The sequence below is a fragment of the Impatiens glandulifera genome, chromosome 2 (assembly GCF_907164915.1).
Source record: "Impatiens glandulifera chromosome 2, dImpGla2.1, whole genome shotgun sequence".
Classification (NCBI taxonomy): Eukaryota; Viridiplantae; Streptophyta; class Magnoliopsida; order Ericales; family Balsaminaceae; genus Impatiens; species Impatiens glandulifera.
In genome coordinates, this window is record NC_061863.1 from 25,844,071 (window position 1) to 25,853,017 (window position 8,947).

Consider the following 8,947-nt stretch of genomic DNA (forward strand, 5'->3'; position numbering starts at 1 on the left):
TTAGTGTAACATGATAGCAAGCACATGTATCAACTATCCACTAAACTCCAAGGTGACCTTCTACATGATATTGTTCCTTTTCATAAGAAAAAATCACTACATTATCTGCAGTTATGGTTGTGGTGATTCTGTTCTCACCATCTTTCTTCTTTTGACTTCATTTTATAGTCTTTTCCAGACTCTTCAATGTTTCTTCATGTGACCTTTTTTACCACAATGATAACAATGTCATCCCTTAAATTTTGATATGCCTCTAGACTTGCTATGACCTCTTGATTATTGACGGTATTCAGTTCTTTCCTTGTTCTCTATGACTAGGTCTGTGAACTATTTATATTAGATGACTTCCTTCTTGTTTCCTCATTGAACAAACTGCTAGTAATTATACTCATAGTAATCATACCATTCTGAGCTGCATTACTGACTGTCACAACCAAGGTCTTCTAATGGTTGGGCAATGATCCTAAGAGCAATAAGACTTGTAACTCATCTTTTAAGGTCATCTCTATCACTAACAATTGATTAATCAAGCTCTGGAACTCATTTAAATGCTCAACAACACTTGCACATTCTCTGAATTTCAGATTTACTAACTTTTGAATCAGAAATGCTTTGTTACCTTCTATTTTCTACTCATACAATGACTCCATATTTTCCACAATTCATTGGCAGTCTTCTCATTTGCTGTATGGTGGTATACACTATCATCAAGTCACTGTCTGATTGTGCCGACTGATTTTTGGTTCAATTTTGTCCAATCAACGTCAAACATATCTTTTGGCTTTGCACTATCTCTTTCAACCGGCTCATACAAGTCTTTACAGTAAAAGATATCATATATTTTGGATTTCTAAATTTTCTAGTTATTCTTTGTCAACTTGATCATTGTGCTATTGTCTTCCATCTTAACATACAAAAGCACTCTTAAAAAAATAAACCTAACATTTATGATATCACTTGTTGGGAATTTTGAAACGAAGAATATTTTTATATTGTAATCAATCGACATGAGATGGGTAAATGCATAAATTATCCAAATCTATAATATGAGATCAAACACAATAAAATAACACCAGATTTTATTGGAACTAATTTCATTTAGACTAAAGCAAGTATAGATATAAGACAACAAGAAATTGGAACCTGAAGGTGATAATGGTAAGGAGATCGTTATTGTTTTCTTCTTTTCTTCTTTCTCTGTTTCTTCTTTTGTATTTCTTTACTTGGCAGAATGCTCTCTCTTTCTAGTAGTGATAGAATGAATAGCATTATTAGAGTTTGCTTGTTTAATTAAGTGTATAATTGGTTGGACCAAGTCCCAACACTCTGGACCGGTTTAGAGTCAATTTGATGCTCGCTAGTACTTTGGGAAGCTTATAGTCTAGGTTTGGGACACAGAATGCTCCAAGGCTAACTGGCTTGGGACATGTTTCAGATTTGGGAGGTGACGTGAGCTTCGGGAGCTCCAGATTAGGGTCGTATATCATCTTACGTCTAGAGAGCCTTGGCATCAGGCTCGGGATATAGAAAGTTATCCGAAGCCGCCTTTTCATTCTTATCTCGGTCATTTCTCTAGCCAATTTATTTTCTTAGATGGGGATGGCAATCAATGGTGACCAATTATTATCGAACATCTAGTGTTCGTTTTGGCCATGACAATAAAACTAAGATTTTGATATATATATATATATATATATATATATATATATATATATATATATATATATATATATATATATATATATATATATATATATATATATATATATATATATATATATATATATATATATATATATATATATATATATATATATATATATATATATATATATATATATATATATATATATATATATATATATACTTCAAACTAACAACACACTTAGACTCTAAACATTAAGAATTTATCCACGACATTCTTGACCCATCAATTAATAGGAAAACCCGTGGCCAGAGCATCATCAGAGAATAAAAAAAGTGGTCGGAAAATCAAAACGATAATTCAGTGTATTATCTTTTGATCTATAAATACCTTATGACTTCCTAAACATTTAACCAACTCTTTCGGACCATTTCAACCCGAATTGAACCTTCTGTAACACCTTTAATTTCTGAAATTAAATTTTGTAATTCATTCCTTATTTCTTAGAACTAATAGGGCAGAGTGATTATAATTAATTAGAAACCAGCATTAAATCAACTTTGAAAAAGTTTTCTTCAGCCTTAAATCTCTCTAATTTCTTATTTAAAGTACTCCCCTTAAACTCTCCAACATCTATAAATGATTCACATGGTCTAATTTATATCTCGGAAATCTTGAATTTCAGATTTAAAAACGGTTAGTTTTGTGTTTTGAAGAGGGACGCTCATACCCTGCTCCTCAATGTTTCTAGAAGATCGAGTTGAGTTTTCATACTTTACAGCTTTGCATAGGAACCGACCTCTCATCATTTGGTGAAGTATTGACGATCTTAAAATTTTGAATCCTTGGTTGTTTATTCTTCGGTAAGTCGTGTCGTAGAAGAAAATAGGTGAGGAATACGACCGCTAGCCTGTTAATTTTCCCATAAATATGAGCTCTCGGGTTGTTAGTCATTCCGTTGGACTTGCTAGCATTAACTCGGAAAATTTGATGAAATGACCCTAAAAAGGGCCTTAAATGCGCTAGTGATCAGCGCATAAATTTTATTGCGCAAATGACCACTTCAAAATATTCTGACGAAATTACCCCCTGTCGCGTAACGCGACAGGCAGGATCGTCTCGCGACGGAACAGCCTGTGAAAGTCCAGAATACCCTTACTATTTAATATAACTTTGCCCTTTTTTCATTTCTCTATTCTTCTCCTTCTCTCTCTTCCCTCTCTTCTCCTCCTTCTCTCTAAACAAAAACCTAAACGGTGGCGATCTTCGATGGACAGCCACGGCGAACGGCGACGACATAACCATGAGCACGAGCACGAGCATGATGGTGGCAATTGGTACTCTTCTTCCTTGATCATTGTTTGTTGTTTTTTGAGTTCGTTAAAAGTGGTATGGTCATGTCTCGCGACGGGCACGATCGTCTCGCGATAATACCAATTTTAATGAATAATTGCATGACTTCAATTGTATGGGATCGTCTCGCGATGGCTCCTTATTCTAATAGTATTATTTATCCATTCATATTTTCAATTGCAACTGAAGTATTTGTTTTGTATAATGGAGAGTGGAAATTTGTTGATGGTACAATGTCTTTTCATGCAAGTTCAATCAAAACTTTGGATTTATCCCAAAATACTACATTTCTTGAATTAATTGATTTCATTTATGATACACTTAACCTGCAAAAATCTATACTGATTTAGTGCTTCAAGTCAAGTATAATGTTCCGAGTATGCTAAATCCTCCCCCTCTTGTTATTGATCAAGATAAGAATGTGGGAACATATTTATCACGGTTGATTTTAGGTCGCACTGTGTCACCACTGTGTGTCTCTGTAATAGAGAAGTCACCACTTACTCAAGAAAATATACCACTACTTACATATCCAATTCAAAAAAATATACTAGGAGTTGTTCCTGATATGTTATAGTAGGATGTCTTTGAAAGTCAAAATGAAGCAGGAGAAGAAAACTATTTGCGTCATTATGAGGACTTGCTTACTACTACTAGTTTTGCACAAGCAATTGCACCCATGCCTCATCGATCATCAATACTTACACCATATATTCTAAGAGATTCAATTCTATCGATAGACCGATCATCAATACCTACACCATCTACTGTAAGAGCATCATTTCCATCGACAGGCCGATCAATACCTATGATAGACCCATCATCAATACCGACAGACCACTCATTTGAGATGACATTAAGTAGTGAAACAATATTGAAAGTCGGTGCGTTGTTTGATAATAAAAAAGAACTTCAACTGAGGTTAAATAAATATGCGACGACTAATCATTTTGAATTCAAAGTGGAGAAGTCAAGAAAACATATCTGGTATGTGAAATGTGTTGATGAGAAATGCAAGTGGAGATTGCGTGCTGTGAAAGGTAAATTATCTGAGATATTTGAGATTCGAAAATTCGACCAACAACACTCATGCTCAATTTTGTCGAGGGCAGAGAAAATAATGCAAACACCAACATGGGTTATTGGGCAGTGCATGAATAGTAAGTACATGGACCATCACCATGACCACTTGCCTAAGAAAATAATTGAAGATATGCAAACTAGTTATGAGATACATTTGAGTTATAATAAGGCTAAGAGGTCAAGAAAAAAGGCTTTAATGGCGGTGCGAGGAGCGATAGTATCTCATTTTAACAATGGCTGATTATTTAAGATTCACAACACAACCTTGGTTTCATGATAGAAGAAAAAAAGTGTCCAACCACCAAGAACGTTTATCTCCAACTTATGAAAAGTTATTACGTGAGGAATTCGAGAATGTCAGATTCTATAACATCTCCCCGTTTAACCGATTCGAGTTTTATGTGCATGATAGTGAGTCTCATTTTAAAGTCAATTTGAAAGACATGACCTGCACTTGTAGGGTATTTGAAGTATCTGGTCTTCCTTGTACGCATGCCCTGACTACTTTTCGGCACCGTAATTTGGTTTCTTATGACTTCTACTCAAGGTATTATTCAACTCACGTGTTCAATCTATCTAACCAATTGTTTAATCGTTCTATTTTCTTTGCTTATAGGTATTACTCAGCTGAATCTTGGTTGAATGCATATGCGGAGACATGTTATCCTATTTTTTATGACGATGATTGGGATATTCCCGAAATTATCAAACAACGTGTGTGCCTAAATCCACCTATTAAGGTTAAGAAAGAACGACCACAAACAAAGAGTAGAGCATCCCAAGGTAAAGTCTGTAAGGTCCCAAGACGATGCAACTCATGTGTTGGTCTATGACATAATAGAGAAACATGTAAAGTAATGATGCCTGCACCATCTACTACAAGAGCATCATCATCTCAACAGCATGAGTCATCATCTTAGCACTATGAGCCTTTAACTTGAACTTGTTTTAGATCTTATGGTTGGTTGGGATAAAACGAACTAGTGTATGTTATGATTGATTGGGATAAAATGAACTAGTGTATGTTATGGTTGATTGGGATAAAATTAACTAATATTAAGATGATCAATGCATGTCCATTATAGTTTCACTTTTATGCTTATAGTTGATTATTTTTTAGTTTTAAAATGTATTGGATAAATGTGTTAAAAATAAATACTTTAATATTTTAATGGATAATGAGTGGATGGTTCATAAGATTGTGGTGTATATTGAGGAGTTATTGAAGAAAACACATCCAAATGTTTGGCCTAAAGACTAACTTATCCAAAATCCATAATATCATATTAAGGGAGGGATGGTTAAAGTGGTCAAGCTATTTTAGTTGATTACTAAATCAAGGCTAAGTCAAAAACTTAGTGGGTTTAATTAGTGGAAGTTAATCATTAATTTGTATGCTTTCTAGTTTCTAGTTAATGTGTAGTTAGTTTTTCTATTATGTTATACAAGTTGTTTTTGATAAAAATATGAAACTAATAAGTATTTAAACATTATTTTATTGTAATATGGAGATAAGTAAGGTATAATTGATCAAATTGTAACATTATTTTTTTTGTCTTATAAATTGTAAAGGGATGGTTAACACAAACTTTGTAAATAAAATGAATACATTAATTTCAAATGATACTTTGATTCTATTTATATGTTAACTCAATTCTTAGTTAAAAGTGTAACAATTAATCTTTTAGTATGTTTTCAAATGATACTTTGATCCCAAATTATTTTTGTTATAAAAGAATGTTTATTTGAAAATGATTAAGAATAATGTTAAGTTCTTAAAATGATGGGATGTTGAAATGATTAAGAATAATGTTAAGTTGTAAATTGATGGTTATGAGTCAGCGCGAGAAAGGACGGCCCGTCGCGAGACGATCATGCCCTTATACTCAATTCATTCTTGAATTTTCATTGCAAGAAGGGACTGTCTGTCGCGAGAAGGGACTGCCCATTACGAGACGATCGTTCCCGTCGCGAGACAATCGTGCCCTTATACTCAATTCATTCTTGAATTTCCATCGCGATACAATCGTTCCCATCGTGAGACGATCGTTTCCGCCGCGAGACGATCGTTTAGAATAATTATACTCAATTCATTCTTGAATTTCCATCGCGAGAAGGGACTGCCCTTATACTCAATTCATTCTTGAATTTCCATCGCAAGAAGGGACTGCCCGTTGCGAGAATGGACTGCCCATCATGAGACGATCATGCCCGTCGCGAGACAATCGTGCCCTTATACTCAATTCATTCTTGAATTTCCATCGCGAGACGATTGTGCCCGGCACGAGACGATTGTGCCCGTCGTGAGACGATCGTTCCCGCCGCGAGACGATCATTTAGAACAATTATACTCAATTCATTCTTGAATTTCCATCGCGAGATGGTCGTGTTGAACAATTTTCCTATGTAATTGAATACAAAACAAGTCAGAATACAAAATATACAAAATTCACTTCAAGTTCTCTCCAAACATTCATATAGTACAAAATATTAACATTACATCAACTTTACAAAATACAACTATGGTTCTAAAATTTTATGGAATAACATGACCGTCCACTTGTTTCTCCAAAAATCTATTTCATTTGAGGTCACATTCTCTACACTTAGGTTAGCAGTCAAGTATTCCATATACATAAGCATGAAGACACCACAGTCCCCACCCTAGGTTGATTTGGGGACTTCCCCACTCTTGGTTGCTTTGGGGACTTTCCCACTCTTGGTTGCTTTGGGTGTGGAAGTATTTTGTATGTCATGGGGTCGTAGCTTAGATTAGGAAACATTCTTTGCTCAGGAGGAGAGATTATCTTATTAAGTATATACAGAAGCATTTCACACATTGGCTCATGAATGAATCAATATTCTTATAAATAGAGGAATCACAGTCATACACGTCGATCCGCCACTCTTGTAGACGAGCAACGCACAATATCTAGTGTTGGTTGTCGAGGTTCAATGGGACATATATATCATCGACTAATTTTTATTCAGGAAAATATCTATCTCCAGCACCCCAAAAGTACTCGATAAATTCTTCAATGTTATATTGGTCAGGATCTTTATAAAAGGTTTTGTACTGTAGCCTGAACCTAGTTCCGAGCATACAATCCCTTATTGCTAATTTCTTCCTATATGTCTTTGGATATTTGGCAATCCATTTTCTCAGAAGGTAGCAACATGCATCGATTTCATGCACAATGGAAAAACATTCAATATTTATATCATTCAACGCAACAATAACATTAAAGATGAATTGCACGACTTACCGCATCTTCGAGCTAGGTGAACCTTGTTAGAATTCTATCAGAGATTTCCTTCCCTATATAGCAAGTAATGAGAACCTTTTTTTCTTTGTCGGTATCTAGATCTTTCATCCATGTTTGTACATGATCCAGCAGATGATTTTCAATCTTTTGAAGGGGATTGACTATTATTGGATTATTTGTCTTTGCTTATTTTCCTGAAGGGTTAGTGAACAAGTCATCTATCTTCGGCTTCTTCATCCTCTTATTTCGCCCAAATGTTTCTTTAAGAGGAGTATTAAATTATTTGAAATCATCATCATCCTCCTTCTTCTTGTTATCCTTCTCATTCTCTTGCTTCTTCTTATTCTGATGCACATATTTGATGAACATCATTTCATCCTTCACCTTCATCTCATTCTCCTCATTCTCCTTCTCATTCACCTTCATCTCCTTCTCCTCCTTCTCCTTCTCATTCACCTTCTTCTCATCTTCCTTCTCATTCACCTTCATCTCTTTCTTCTCCTCCTCCTTCATCTCCTTCTTCCTCCTCCTCTTCTTCTTCTTCTTCTCCTTATCTAGTTTGGCTAATAATATGTCCATCTTTTTGGTCACATGGTTGGCCAACTGATTGTCCATACTAAGAACCATCTTTCTCATATGATTATGGTGCTTGTGTTAAGTTTCTTTGATGACCATTATGTCATTTTTTAGCTCATTGACATCCTCCTTTAGCTGATCATATTTACATCCAACAGTAGGTGCAGGTGATGTAGGATTTGATGTCGTGGTGGGGGGACTAAGACTCTTGGCAGGTTTGGGAGCATTTTTGGGAGTAGATTATACATCATAATCAAGCTTTCTCTTCTTATTGGTAGGTTTGAGAGTAGTATCTACATTTTTATCTTCAGCCTTTCTCTTCTTGTTCCCAGATTTGGGAGTAGGTTCTTTAGGTTCTTCACCTTCAGCCCTGATCTTTTATTCCCTTCATTTTTAAATCCCTCAAACAAATCATCAACTGAATTGTCTATTTATTCAAAGTCCACCCCACTGTACAAGCCCTTCTCCATGGATGACTCTTCTATTTTAGTTAGATTCGTGCTTTGAAGGGCAGACTTTATCTCATGCATGGTGTTCTTCTTGTTGGAATAATAGACTAATATCATTGGGCGTAGAGGCTCATTAATCTCCTTCCTACTAGAGAATTTAGGGACAAAGCTTTTGATGACCTCATATATCCACACTTGAAATGCTAGTGTGAACCCATAAACGTTATAAGGAAAAGCATCATTAATCCATCTCGCCTCCTTCTTGGTAAAATATATAGAACTCAGATGTTTCATGTTCTTGTTAACACCCTTCAGGGTGGCTCTAAAGAACACATTTCTCCATAGAAATCGGAGGAAAGTTTCCACATCTTCAACCATGTGGAGGATTTTGACAAGTACAATACTCCTTGGGTCAAATGCAAATAGGTACTGGCAAATCAGGCGTATCAGTCCCATCTTTCATGCATCTTCCTTATCAATGTATGACATAAAACAAGACTTAAACTTGGTCATTCGTACAATCATTTTCCTGTTAAAATATTTAATCAAGAGAGGTGGACAACCTCGGCATTCAT